The 15,389-nt window shown below is 42.3% G+C and overlaps 1 long non-coding RNA gene across 1 annotated transcript in view; it reads left to right on the top strand.

The window, feature by feature from the left end:
* The window catches only part of LOC122540560, a 66,532-nt gene extending 66,305 nt beyond the window's left edge, over positions 1-227 (top strand). Inside the window, exon 3 of the long non-coding RNA XR_006309348.1 lies at positions 190-227. This is a non-coding gene — a long non-coding RNA (uncharacterized LOC122540560). The remainder of the gene's footprint in view (positions 1-189) is intronic.
* The last annotated feature ends 15,162 nt before the right edge of the window (positions 228-15,389 follow it).

Raw genomic sequence — 15,389 nt, 5'->3', positions numbered from 1 at the left:
CCCCCACCCCAGATAGACACACACACACACAGACAGACAAAGACCCACATGCACACATATATTTTGTGGGGTGAATTTGTACTTGCAGAGTTACATTGTACTTTGCTCAAAAACTGCATGCAATCATGTAGAACTCTGAGCTCAAAGACTGCATTTATTTATGTAAAACTCTGTTATCTCACTTTTTAGATTAGAATCAATCTAAACATCATGGCATAGACAGAGAACACGGGGGCAACACCTTCAACATATTGTCCAGCTATCACCATTGTTAACAACTAACCCGAGAATGCAACTTTTAAAAAAGGTTTTGTGATTTACACATGAAAGAAGTGAAACTATCACTGTATTCTAACAGATAAAAGGCTTAAGATGAAGGAGCGTCGCTTCCAATTAAACCTGTTGGACTATATCTGGTGTTGTGTAATTTTTAACTTTGCATAAAGTATGCATTATGCCCCATTTGAATATTTCAAATGCAGATCTATATGTGCGTATTTTCAGTGGAAGTTTGTGACATAAACTCATGGTGGTGGAATTGCACCCTCCTACCAAAGGGTGGTGCTGCAGTGAAGGAGTAATTAAAGCAAAACAAGGAGACAAGACACAGGAATTCATAAAGAAATAAGTTGACAGCAAGAATATAGAATGATAGTAGCTAGAAATATGTTAGTCTCTTTCTGGGAACATTAAATTGATTCAAAGAAGCATAATGAGCAGAATAAATGGGTCTTCAGTGCCCACCTGTATACATATGATTGAAGAATTGAATTTTGGAGTGCATGCAGCAGCCTTTGGGTAATGTCCCCAGATAGGAAATCATGATTGGCAAAAGGACAGTGGAGCTGAATTCACATTGAGAACACTCTCGGCACCGCTCTGCTGAAGGGCAGCCCAGTGTCTGTCTTGGGTCCTAAATCAGATAGCAGGCTTGGCATTAGTAGAGACCCAAAAATGACTCAGTTTTGGCTCAAATGATTTTCAAAATGTCTCTGGGTTGTTGATCCTTCAAATTCTACTTCCATGAAATATATATGGCAAAGTCTGACTTTTAATCAGCTTCACCCAATTATTACACTGCAGAAGGAGGCTGTGTTAGCTAGCCCAGCTCAATAACTTAGTGCCAATCTCCCCCATACACTTCCATGTCATCACGATCCAAAACAAAATCCAATTCCCTCTTGAATGCCTCAACTGAACCTGATTCCGCCACATTTCCAGGCAGTGCAGTGCAGACTCTAACTACTCTCTGTGTGGTAAAGCTTTTTATTGTATCATGCTTTTGTGCTTCACTTTAAAATATCGGAAATGCTAACTAAATTGGCTTTTACACTGTTGGGATTATTAGGACACTGTTCAATGAGCATAGGGGCATCATGGAGAATATAGTATTGTACGGTTGTTCATTCAAGGAGTACTCACTGTGTCAAGCTTCTCAATTCTTATCATTGTCCTTTCAGTCTAATGCAGAGATTAAACAAGAGTCTTGTCCATTAGTCAGTAGCTAAGCTACACAGAATGTCCTTGATTAACTTACTTCCCAAACTATCAAAGCAATATTCCACAGAGTGCAATGAAACCTTCTAAATAGCTTCCTGCCCGAAAGGATATTAAGAATCAGTTGGGTTTTTTTCCAATGATAAACCAATAACTTCACAGTCACTTTTATTAATTTTTTTTGTAATTTCAAGATGATTTATTAAATTTAATTCAAATTCTCAAACCTTTCTCTTGGATTCAGTTAAACAGGTGGTCGTGGCCAGTTAAGCAGATATTCAAATATAATTGGAAAGTAAAATATTAACTAGATGCCTCTCAATCTCAGCAGTGAGATGTGGAAAAGTAACTTCTGTTTTGTTCATTCATGGAATGTGGGAATGGTAAGCAAAGCCTAATTATCAAATAAAAACCAAAAGAACTACAGATGCTGTGAATCTGAAACAAAAACAAAAATTGCTGGAAAAGCTCAGCAGGTCTAGTGGAACCTGTGAAGAGAAATCAGAGATAACGTTTCGGGGTTGAGTGACTCTTAGAACTGATGGTAGCTGGGAAAGATTGATATATGAAGAAGATAGGGTGAGGGGAGGGGAGGTAAGGAGAAACCAATAGGTGGGGATAGAGCCCAAAGAGAAACAGGATAGTTGGACAGACAAAGAAATGGATAACAATCTGGGTAGGGGGCTGAATAGCTATTAATGGGGACTGTCAGTGGGTAGCGTGCAATGGCAGACTATGCAATAACAAGGCCTGGTGATAACAAAGCATAATTATCCTTGAGGATAGTTAAGAGTCAACCACTTTGTAGTAGACCCAGACCAGGTAAGGTCAGCAAATTTCCCTCCCTCAAGGACAGTAGTGAACTAGATGGGTTTTTAATGATAGTTTCCAGTGTCACTGTTATTGAGATTAACTTGCTATTCCAGACTTTTAAAAAAATGAATTTAAATTCCAACAGCTCCTGGGTAGAATTAGAATCCATGTCTCTGAGACATTAGTCCTGGCCTTATCAGTGACATTACCACCATTCCACTTGTCCTTCAGGACCAGGATGACTGGAGTAGAGTCAATGTCATTTCTGTTTTTTTTTCTCAGGGGGTGGTAAATGGGATCCAAGTCAATGTGTTTGTTGATAGAGTTCTGGTTGGAGTGCTATGTTTCTAGGAACTATCAGGCGTGTCTCTGTTTGGCTTGTCCTAGGATGGATGTGTTGTCCCAGTCGAAGTGGTGTCCATCCTCATACGTATGTAAAGATGTATAAATTACATCACCACAGGAGTGACATCACCAACCCAAGGAACCTTAAACACATAAATACAAAGCTGGCCATAAGACCAGTGCTACACCAGAGGCTCACTGATGATGTTACCTAGTGTGGTGATGAAACATCTGAAAATGAACCTTCCAACTCAGTGAGCAAACAAACATCCAGAACCTCAACCTGAGCTACAAATCTTCTCAAAACTCACTCTGTCAAATCTCTCAGTTTTTTTCTCTCTGAGGAGAATAGTCCCAGCTCCTTCAATCTATTTTCATAACTGAAATATCTCATTCTTCAAACTAATTTTGTAAGTCGCTTCTGTATTCTTTGCAGATCATTCACAATTTTGCGATATTGGGGCTCCCAGAACTGAGTGTACAGCTGAGGCCTAACAAATATCTTGTAAAATTCAACAGCAGCTCCTTACTGTTGCATTCTCTGTCCATATGTAAGATTAGAAAAGGGTTCATATTTATATCTCACCTTATATTACCTCAATATCCCAGTTAGGTTCTTCAGAGACAATGAAGTACTGTAACAGAGTTGTCACTTGCCAATTTATGTCCAGGAAGCTCTTAAATAAAGGAATCACCTGTTCCCATGATATTGGTTTAAGGATGAATGTGGGTCAGGATATGCTGTAGCGATGATTTGCAGTAATCAAAATCAGAAAACAAGCAGTCATTTTGAAACAAAGGGCAAGAATATATTGTTTAACAGAAAGAGCATGAATTCAATAAAATACATAGAAAACATTTTCATTTTTTCCATTCCTTGCTTTTGCTGATCTGAATTGATGATCAGGTGTTGAGAATTTTATGGGGCTGGAATTCACAAACGATTATGTAAATTATAACCTTGCAACCACATGCCTAAGCAATTTTCTGAGCAGGTGTTCCAACAGTTTAACACCACGAAAATTATGTACAAGAGGAGCTTTGATCTCAGCCATATGGAATCTTATATACAATACAATGAAAAGTCATGCAGAGACAGGTAATGAATAAATCAAGTATCACAACACCAATACAAAGCATGTAATTATCAAGCATATTTCAATATAACATAAAGGGAGTAAGCCATAGATGATATTTCAGGTGGAAGTTGTTGAGGGTGTGGAGCTACTCACTATATCATTGTCAAAGCTGAGAGATTGACTGACTTTAATGAGACAGATTAGCCCTTTATGAAATAAATTATAAGGGGGTCAGACTCATTATTGGGAAGTCAGTGATTAACTAGCAACACACAAGCAAAGCAAGTCGTCAATTCTTACATAAGCTCAAACAATTTCCAGGCCACTAAATATAGCTTAACGTAGCTACCATTTCACAATGTAGGAAAGACAAGAGGCAATTTACATCCAGCCACAAAGTGAGGCAATAAACCAGGTGGGAGTTTGGTGAACAGAAAGCTACACGATGACCCATGTCACCTCACAATCAAAGAAATGGTTGCACTATTACAACATAGAAAGCTTGTTTCCTGCAGTTCAATTTGGCACAGCAAGATCCCACAAACAGCAACATAATTCTGTTTGGAAACTGCCATTGTGGTGGTCATTGACGGTCATTGGTACAGACACTGGAGATAGCTCCCCTGCTCTTCATCTGAAAAACATCAGGGGATCTTATATGGGAGAGCGTAGGTCAGGACTCTGTTTAATATTTCATTTAAACACCATCGTCTGACAACATAGGATATCTTAGGACTGCATTAGATTATAGGCCCTGACTTTTGCACTTCACTCCTGGAGCAGGATTTGAACCAACAACATTCTGAGTCAGAGACACAGTGTTACCAGGACAGCGGGAATTCACTGTGCAATTGTGAATGACTAATGCAAATAGCTGTTTTCTATCGTACTTCTCTTTGACGCAAATACCTTATTGGTTTCTACTGAAAACCACATAGGTTAGGTACCTTAAAGCCACATTTAATAGCTAATGATCAATCAGCAACACATAGCAAAGGTTGGAGGCCTATGAAAGAGAGCTAACTTGATCTTAGAGTCAAGCTGCCATTAACACAATGAGATGTGGACATCCCTGGCAAGGCTGGCATTGTTGCCAGTCCCTAATTGCTCAAATACTGAGTCATTTCTGAGATGGTTTCAGATGGCAATAACAGTCATTACTCAGGGTAAGGAGTCATATGTAAGTCAGGCTGGATAAAGAAAGCAGATCTCTTTTCCTAAAAGACATTAGTGAACCAGATGAGTTTTTACAAAAACAAAATTGATGATAGTTGCTACAGTTCCATTATGAGTCTAGCTTTCAACTTCAAAATTGTGAATTGAATTTAAATTCTACCAGGTGATTTGGTAGGATTTATCCTGTGACCTCTTTCTGTTCTGCAACCACTTATGATTCTAAATGGGTAACTGATCAACTGGTAATGGCTGCGGATGGCTATTGTAACTGAGTGATTCTCAAGGGTTTATAATGCTAGGGCTTCTAGTGAACACACAAGGACAGGTGTATCTGCTAATGGATTTGGTTTGGAAGTTGGGAAGGAATGTGTCAAGCTGCTCTCTCTCATTAGAGATGGATAAGTAGTGATGGTTAAACCTGAGAGTCACAACACCTCAGGTTGAGGGGCGAGACTGAGAAGGCAAGACCTTTGCGGAAGACACCGCCATTATGGGAATTGAACTTAGGTTGTTGGTAAAATTGGTAAAGCACAAGCCAGCATATAAGACAGTGATATAATGTCAATAACCCAGACCCGGGCCAAAGGCAGGGATGTGATAAAAGTTTAAATCCTGTTGCATGGTGTCCCTTTAATTCTCCCTTTAATTCAAAACTGAACCTCGCAGTCTTCTGAAAAAGGCATGATTGAACTTCCTAACAAGTGTTTAAGTTTCAAGAAATACACATGTGACCTGAGGTTGCTATAGAGGTGAAAGTTAAAAAGTAAAAAGTAAATGGGCAGTAAATTGGCGATTGAATTGAAGCTGCATCTGCAATCCTAAACAGATCCAGTTGAGGAAACAAACAGTAAACGCTAAGGATATAGCAGGGACACGCTCCTGTCTGTTACACAATTAAAAAGACAGAGAGTTGAAGCCAGAAACAGCAGGGATTGTGGTTTGTACAAGACCCCTCACAGCCAGTTCTATTTCACCAGTGTCCACCAGACCATTAAAGGGGTCGGAGGAGGAGTCTCTGGGGAGTTCTGTGTCATCAAGATTGTTTTTCACTGAGTCGGGGAGATTCTCCAGGAGTGAGTATTTTCTAATTGATTTGTGCAGAGTTGTTATTACACACCTCTGGAGCTGGTGGGACATGAGCCTTGACTTCCTGGCTCAGAAGTAGGGACACTACCACTGAACCACAAAGGCTTGTTGAGGTACCAAGCATATACAGGAACCTTGAGTAGAATACAGTTGGCAGTAAAAGTGACTCAACGACAAAATCCGGTGAATGGGAATTGATGGATCCTCTATGCCGGAGGACATGTTAGAAACTCTGTGACACTGTATATGGTGCCACATTTGCATGGGAGCTGATTTAATTTTTTTTTAAATTCATTCACAGGATGTGGGGAACACTGGCTGGGCCATTCTTCAGTGCCCACCTCTAATTGAGAGTCAACCACATTGCTGTGGATCAGAAGTCACATGTGGGCCAGAGCAGGTAAGGATGGTAGATTTCCTTCCCTAAGGAACTTTAGTGAACCAGACAGGGTTTTCCTGACAATGGACAATGGTTTCATGGTCATCGTTAGACTTCCATTTTTATTGAATTCAAATTTCTCCTTTTAACTACTTGAGGCATGCCTTTCTTTTATGTACTACCAAAAAACGAGAGTGAGCTTTTTATTTGAAACATAACTCGCCTTTTAAGTAACATGATCACGCATCTGTTTTGGGGTTTGGGACCATGACCTCCTGAACTAAAAGCAGCATTGGTGTCATTGAGGACCTGACAAATACTGGGAACAAGTGCAGAGAAATTTAGTTGAAGCAGTTACCATCAAACTGAACGACACTTAAGATTTAGACCTAGAGCCTGGAGGTTTGAGGTGAACAGAAATCAGCTGACAAGCTTTATAAAAGAAGTATTTTTTTGTTTTTAAGCCATGAGAGGTATTTATTTCTAAAGTCTCACTACCTCAGGAGGATTATAGTGTGTAACACCACTGACTGTATCTTTGAAACTTGGTTCAAATGTCGCTGAATTCCGAAGTTCGGCTCCTGGTAATTACTCCAAAAAGATTCTTTAGTCCCTGTTAAAACCCTTCAGAATGTGACACAGATCCCTCCACAATGCCACAGGATTATTAAAGTCTTCAAAGGATAATCCCATGAGATTCTGAATGTGATCAAAAAGCACTCTCTATCACAATGGGGCTGTCTGCCTCGCTCGATGCCCCCAAGAAAACAGACGCAGCATTTCACCTTGTCAGAGGAAGTAGAATTATCAAACCAAAGACTTATTCAGGGGAGCTCCTACGTCTCTTAACAACAGCACTATTAAACATATACATTCACTAGAGAAGTCAGGGTGAAGATCCTCAGTTTGAACCTTAGTTATGGATTATGTGTTCAAGCCTCCAAGTGAGGCTTGAGCCCACAGCCTTCGGACTATGAAGTCAGAGGTGCTCCCCACTGATCCAGAGCTGACAAATAAGAGCTGTCCTTCTGGACAAAATCTTAAATCCTGACCGTATTCTTTAAAACAGAATTATCTGTAGAAAGGCCGCCATTGCCCATTGGTAGCTGTTTGCTTACTCAGCCATTTGCAACAGGAGGTTAAGAGTCAAGCACATTGTAGTGTGTTGGGAGTCACATACAGGCCAGTTTGGCTAAGGTTGGCTGGTGAGTCAAATGGACGTTACAAGATTGGATTTTCATCCCAGGTATGCTTAAGCAATTGAATGCAATTTCCCAATGATTAGTGCTGCTGCCTTGCATTAGGTTCAATTCCAGACCTTGGGTGACTGTATGGTGTTTGCACATTTTCTCCATGTGTCTATGGGTGTGCTCCAGCTTTCTCCCACAATCCAAAGATGTGCATGCCAAATTCGCCATGCCAAATAGCCCACAATGTCCAGAGATGTGCAGGGTAGGTGATTAGCCGTGGGGTTACATGGATATGGTAGGTCTGGATGTTCTTCAGAGGGTCAGTATGGAGTTGATGGGCCACATGGGTTGCTTCCACATGGTAGGGATTCAATGATTCATATCCTGCAATTTGAAGTCACATTTCATTTCATCATTTCAGATGTTTGTGTTGTTGCCATACTGCAAAAACAAATGCACTTTCTGGGTATTTCCTTAGCAAGATTTTTGTTTTTTTTAAAGCTTTGTGGAATTATTTATAATTGTTTCTGTTTCTTTGCAAGTATCTGATTCAGCGGTGATTTGTTTCGGTGATAGCCTCAGTGAGAACGAGATCAAAGTCTTGCATAAACAGTAGATTGTGCTGGATAGTCTGGTTGAGCATCATAAGTCAGCAAACCAAAGGAGATGGCTTGATGGTAGGTCAGACAATTTGGCAAAATTAAAAGTAGCACCAGCCTTTGGTGCCCAACATACTGTGCCAACCAGTGTGGTTGTACTAACGCAGAGTTATGATCCTGTGGTAATCCACGACAGGAAATTGAAGTGAGAGGAATTTATGTTAAATTAGAATCATCAAGATGTTGGATTGCTGTAAAAATTAAATAGATTCTGTAGAGATTTAGACTCAAAACTCAAACCCAGAGGAAGAAACATCTTGCTGGGGAATGTGTTTGTTGGAAGAAAAGGCAACCACTAATTTAGAAGGCAAATAACTAGGTTTATTGGATGTGAAGGTTGATATTTAACATTGCATTGAGCATAATACAGATGTTCAACATGTGTCATTCTGTCTGGGCTCTATCCTTCTGGGTGTTTTGAACCTAGTCATTTGACTGACAAATGTCGATTGAGATTTTAACTTAGGCATTTTAGAGATTTTAATTCTGACATACACATAAACTCCTTGCTGCTTTCTGACTTCAACTTCTCTGCTTTATGCAGGTAATCCTTCTCCCTGTCAGAGGATAATTTGGAGACAGTGTGTCCTGTCAAAGTAATGTCATAAAATTATATCCTTGCACTGTAAATGTGTGTGAAGCAGCAGGAGGCAGGGATATAGAGAAAAACATCTCTCATGCTGTCTCCTGAACTAAGTGCCTGTGCATGCAAAGGAAGAGGCCAATGCCTTTATAGTTTCAAAGCCTTTCATGTAGCTCTTTTCAAAAACATTTTGGAAGTTAATGTCAAGCTTCACATCACAGATTCAGACAATGCAAGGGGCATTGAACAAAGTACTTTCAGATTGTTCTCTATGGTAAGAAGGTTAAGTTACAGACATATATAAGGAGAAACTGACAAGGTTAGAGAGGGAAGGTAAGCGATCTCTGGAGGACCATGATAACTGTGTGTATGCCTCAGAAGGACGATTTAAAGGTTAGAGTGGGACAGTGGGTAAATGGGGGTCAGTGCACCGTTAAAAGAACAGTTCATTTCTTTAGGTATTATGAATGCACAAAATTATTTAGATCTATTTATTTAATCAATTGTCACTTGTTGCTAGGTACAGTGAAAAATGGATAATATCACCACTCTCAGCACCACCTTGGATTATAGAATAAATTGCACAAATGGTAAAAACTGAATACATTAATATTGAATTAGTATTACTAAAACTGAAACAACTTCAAAAAGTTCATCTTTCCCTCTCTATAGACTTCACCCTCTCTGTTCCTCCAGTTGGAGTTGGATAATGGATTCAGTCCCTTGAGTCTGCACTGCCATTCAATAACATCACAGATTATCTGATTGTGCTCACAACACCACATTCTCACATATCTCTGATAAACATTGACTCTTTTATTGGTGAAAAATCCATTCACCTGTGCCTTTAAAACGCTCATCGACATTACCTCCACAGCTCTCTGTGGTCCCAAAAATCCACAACCATCTGAAAGAAAATAAAGTCTGTTCACCTACATCTCAAATGAATGGGTTTTCTAATAGCATATCCATTTGTTATCAATGGACCATGATGCCATTGATGTCAAGTCATCTGATGACACATTGTTAGATGATGCCAAGATCTGGCGCATACTTTCTGTTGTTGAACACCGTGGCAGTGGGCAATAACACCTGGTGCTGCAGGCATGGGGACTTTCAGGAGGTGGGCATCACTGGCAAAGTCAGTGATATTATCCATCCGAGAGAGGTCTTGAGAGAGTCTTCTTGAATTGCGACAGTCCATGTGGTCAAGGTGCTCCCACTATACGTTTGAAAGAGAGTTCTTGCCTGAATGATGAAAGAACAGCAATGAAGTACCAAATCAGAATGCTGTCTCATTTTGAGATAATGATATTCTCCTCTATCTGCTTTTGGGTGGTTGCTGTCATGGGCTTGGAAGGTATTACTGCAGTAATGCACCAATACTTCTACACTATATCTTGTCAGTTGCTTTGCCTTACAGTAGGACACATTTCCCAGCAAAGTGAGGGATCTGTTGTTCACATGAGCATCTTTTGTCACCTCTATCCTTACCTCTCCACGGGGTTTGTTGGTTGTGGGCACATACCATCAGATTTCCTAGGCACCGCATATAATTATTAATTATATTAGTAATTAGTTTCAGTCAGGGTCTTACCCCTACTGCTGCCTGAGAACATTCTCACAATAAAATATTAAAATCGCAATCTGGATTTAGTTCTTTTGCTTTCTGTGAAAGATGAGAACCTTTGACGGTGATACCAGACAGCTACAAAGAGATGATAGTAATTTACACTCACATGGCCAGATCTGTCACAAATATTAGATTACTTACAGTATGGAAACAGGCCCTTCAGCCCAACAAACCCCCAAACATAACCCACCCAGACCCATTCCCCTACATTTACCCCTTACCTAACACTACGGGCAATTTAGCATGGCCAATTCATCTAACCTGCACATTTTTGGACTGTGGGAGGAAACCAGAGCACCCGGAGGAAACCCAAGCAGACACGGGGAGATGTGCAAATTCCACACAGACAGTTGCCTGAGGCGGGAATTGAACCTAGATCTGTTGCGCTGTGAGGCAGCAGTGCAAACCACTGTGCCACTGTGACACCCACTTGCATATCTCAACCCCCTCCCATGTGATCTGTATATTAGGGCTTTTGCAAACCATGAAGCATTTTTCAAATGTAGTTACTGCTTTAATTTAGGAAATATGGCAGGCGATTTCTACACTGTATTATCCTATAAGCAATAAATCATAGAATCCCTAGAATGTGGAAAAGCAGGCCACTTAGCCCATCAGGTTGACACTGACCCTCCAAAAATCATCCCACCCAGATTGCACCCTCCACATTTCCCATGAGTTAGCCACACAGCCCAGACATCAGTGGACACAATGGGCAATTTAGTATTGCCAATCTACATAACCTGCACAATTTTGGACAGTGGGAGGAAACCCACACAGACACAGGGAGAATGTGCAAACTCCACACAGACAGTTACCCAAGGGTGGAATCAAACTTGGGTCACTGGCACTGTAAGACAATAGTGCTAACCATTAAGCCACTATACCATCCAGTCTAGATTATCTGTTTTCGAGGATCCTTGTTGCTTTGATGAGCATTGGCCAATCTTTGTGTGGTTTCTACCCTTTCAGATTCAGAGGAAAGTGAATAACCAACTGAGGCACACATTGATCATAATTCCTCAAGGTATCAGGATGCTGCCTGGAATTGGAGGGCTTGTCTTATGAAGAAAGGCTGAGAGAGCTAGGAATTTTCACACTGGAGAGAAGAAGGAAGAGAGGTGACTTGATAGAGGTGTACAAGGTATTGAGATAGTAGATAACCAGAGGCATTGAGATAGTAGATAACCAGAGACTTTTCCCAAGGGCAAAAATAGCTGCCAGAAGGGGTCATAATATTAAGGTAATTGGAGGAAGGTACAGTGGAGATATCAGAGGTAGTTTCTTTACACAGAGAGTGGTGGGTGCGTGGAATGCACTGCCAGCGGTGGTAGTAGAGTCAGTGACATTCGAGACATTTAACTGACTGCTGGACAAGCACATGGACAGCAGTAAATTGTGGGGTGTGTCGGTTAGGTTGATCTTAGATTAAGATAAATGCTCGGCACAACAGCATGGGCCAAAGGACCTGTACTGTGCTGTACTGTTCTATGTTCTATGTTCTATGTACCTCAACTGAATGAGGGGCCATCATGTGTGTGAGTCCTGGAGAGTGAATGCAGGCCTAATTGTTTGAAAACTTTGCAGCTGAGCTGAATGACTAGAGATGTGGTCAAATCAGCAGGGTTCGCAGATTAGAAAGGTTTGAAGACTCTCGGGAAAATGAGAAAAAGAAGGTGAGAGTAATGGTGGGCTGGGGTAGGTATAACTGTCAGAAAAGACTAAATTGGCTGGAGTGCTTTTTTCCTGAATCCATGTAATGAAATAGGAATCTTTAAAACTATGATTAACTTTGACAAAACAAGTGCAGAGAAGAAATTTCCATTCATGAGGAAAACCTGGACAGGAGGTCTCTAATATAAGTTGGTTGTGAATAAACTGAAGAGGAATTTCAAGAGAAATGTCTTTAACCAGAGACTGGTGAGAACGTACAACATAATACCACGACAACTGGTTGAACTGAATTGTATAGATAGTTTAAAGGGAATTTTGATAAACACAAAGGGGGAAGAAACAGAGGCTTGTGGGCTTTATTTATCCATTTATTTATCCATCCAGCATTACTGGCTGGGCCCACCTTTATTGTCTGTCCCTAGTTGCCCTTGAGAAGGCGCTGTCTTCTTGAAAGCTGACTCACAATGCCTTTAGAGAGGGAATTTCAAGGTTTTGACCCAGCGACAATGAGGAAACAACACGACTTCTGCTTACAAATTGACATGAAGAAAAGTGCAAAGTTCCAAGACTCATTATTTTATTCTGGAAAACTAACCATAAAAAGTTCTCCATGATGGGAAATCACTGCAGAAAGTGGAAATTTTCTGTGCAGATTTATTTAAAAACAGCATCGATAATTAAAGATTGTGCGTATCATAAATCATTCCTATAGGGATGGGAGACCAATGAGGAGAGATCGCAACCAAATATTATTAGGAGAAATCCAACCATTTGTGGGCATTATGTGACAAAGCTATATTTTCAAAAATTATTTGTTCTTCTTTTCTCAACTTTTAAAATCTATATCCATTTTCTATGCCCATTTTAATACTCATGAAATCACTTCAAAGCTATGCCCGTTTTCAATTTGCAAACCTTGGGCACAAATAAATCAACCATATTAAGCATCGTAAGCGATGGGTCAGCAATGCACTATAAACAGAAGTAGTGTTTAATGGAGACAAGGAAGAGATTGCTAAAGTGGTCCGTGAGGAGGCTGGAGGGATATTGTGAGTGTAATCCTGGTTGTCTGACTGTGAAGCTGCAGGGCACTGTTAGTTAATCATCAGGGTTAGTTAATTTCCAGCTGCTGCTGGGACATTGACCGCCTCAACTTGTCTACCCCCCTCCCCCACTCCAACCTCTCACCATCACTATGCGCAGCCCTCCACTCCCTCTGCTCCAATCCCAACCTCACCATCAAACCAGTGGACAAAGATGGTGCAGTGGTAGTTTGGTTCACTGACCTCGACATTGGTGAAGCCAGATGCCAACTCGAAGACACCTCCTCCTATCGGCCCCTCCACCATGACCTCCCACCCCATCACCAAACCATCATCTCCCGACCATACACAACCTCATCACCTCAGGAGATATTCCACCCACAGCTTCCAACCTCATAGTTCAGGAACCCCACACCGCACAATTCTACCTCCTTCCCAAGAGCCACAAGCCTGACTGCCTCGGCTGACCCATCGTCTCAGCCTGCTCCTGCCCCACCGAACTCATCTTCGCCTATCTCAATGCTGTCCTATCCCCCCTAGTCCAGGAACTCCCTACATATGTTTGAGACACCATCCACGCCCTCCACCTCCTCCAAGACTTCCGTTTCCCCGGCCCCCAATGCCTAATCTTCACCATGGATATCCAGTCCCTCTATACCTCCATCCGCCATGACCAGGGCCTCCAAGCCCTCCATTTCTTCCTCTGCTGACGTCCTCACCAGTACCCTTCCACCGACACTCTTATTCATTTGGCTGAACTGGTCCTCACCCTTAACAATTTCTCCTTCGAATCCTCCCACTTCCTCCAGACCAAAGGGATAGCCATGGGCACCTGTAGGGGCCCCAGCTATGCCTGTCTCTTTGTTGTCTACATAGAGCAGTTGATCTTCCGTAATTACACCTGCACCACTCCCCACCTCTTCCTCCGCTACATTGATGACTGCATCAGTGCCACCTCGTGCTCCCATGAGGAAGTTCAGCAGTTCATCAATTTCACCAACATATTCCACCCCAACTTTAAATTCACCTGGACCATCTCTGTCACCTTCCTCCCCTTCCTGGATCTCCCCAGCTCCTTCAATGACGACCGACACTGAGATTTTTTTATAAACCCACTGACTCCCATAGCTACCTGGATTACACCTCCTCCCACCCTACCTCCTTCAAAAATGCCATCCCATAATCCTAATTCCTCCGCCTCCACCGTATCTGCTCCCAAGAGGACCAGTTCCACCACACAACACACCAGATGGCCTCCTTCTTTAAAGATCATAATTCCCCCTCCCACTTGGTTGAAGGTGCCCTCCTATGCATCTCATCATGTCCCACACCTCCGCCCTCAAACTCCACCCCTCCAACAAGAACAGAATCCCCCTGGTCCTCATCTTCCACCTCACCAACCTCCACATAAACCGCATTATCCGACGACATTTCTGCCACCGCCAAACGGAACCCACCACCAGGGATATATTTCCTTCCCCACCCAAAGACCGTTCCCTCCGTGACTACCTGGTCAGGTCCATGCCCCCCAACAACCCACCCTCCTGTCCTGGCACCTTCCCTGCCACTGCAGGAATTGCAAATACCTGCGCCCACACCTCCTCCCTCACCTCATCCAAGGCCCCAAAGGAGCCTTCCACATCCATCAAAGTTTCACCTGCACTTTCACAAATGGCATTTATTGCATCCATTGCTCCCAAAGTGGCCTCTTCTTCATTAGGGAGACTGGACGTCTTCTTGCAGAGTGCTTCAGGGAACATCTCTGGGACACCCGCACCAATCGACCTCACCGCCCCATGGCCGAACATTTCAACTCCCCCTCCCACTCTGCCGAGAACATGCAGGTCCTGGGCCTCCTCCCTCACCGCCCGATGCCTGGAGGAAGAACACCTTATCTTCTGCCTCGGAACCCTTCAACACCAGGGCATCAATGTGGACTTCACCAGTTTCCTCATTTCCCCACCTCCACCTTTCTCCAGTTCCAAACTTCCAACAGCTCCATCCTCATGACCTGTTCCATCTGTCAATCTTCCTTCCCATCTATCCTCTCACCCCTCCCCTCCGACTTATCACATTTATCCCATCTCCATCCACCTATTGCATTCTTAGCTACCTTCTCCCCAGCCCCACTCCCCTCCCATTTATCTCTCCACCTGCGGGGCTTCCAGCCTCATTCCTGATGAAGGGCTCCTGCCTGAAAAGTCAATTTTCCTGCTCCTCGGATGCTGCCTG

The sequence above is a fragment of the Chiloscyllium plagiosum genome, chromosome 35, assembly GCF_004010195.1.
Source record: "Chiloscyllium plagiosum isolate BGI_BamShark_2017 chromosome 35, ASM401019v2, whole genome shotgun sequence".
Lineage (NCBI taxonomy): Eukaryota > Metazoa > Chordata > Chondrichthyes > Orectolobiformes > Hemiscylliidae > Chiloscyllium > Chiloscyllium plagiosum.
The sequence above is the reverse complement of the archived record's forward strand: the minus strand, read 5'-3'. Positions and strand labels throughout refer to the sequence as shown.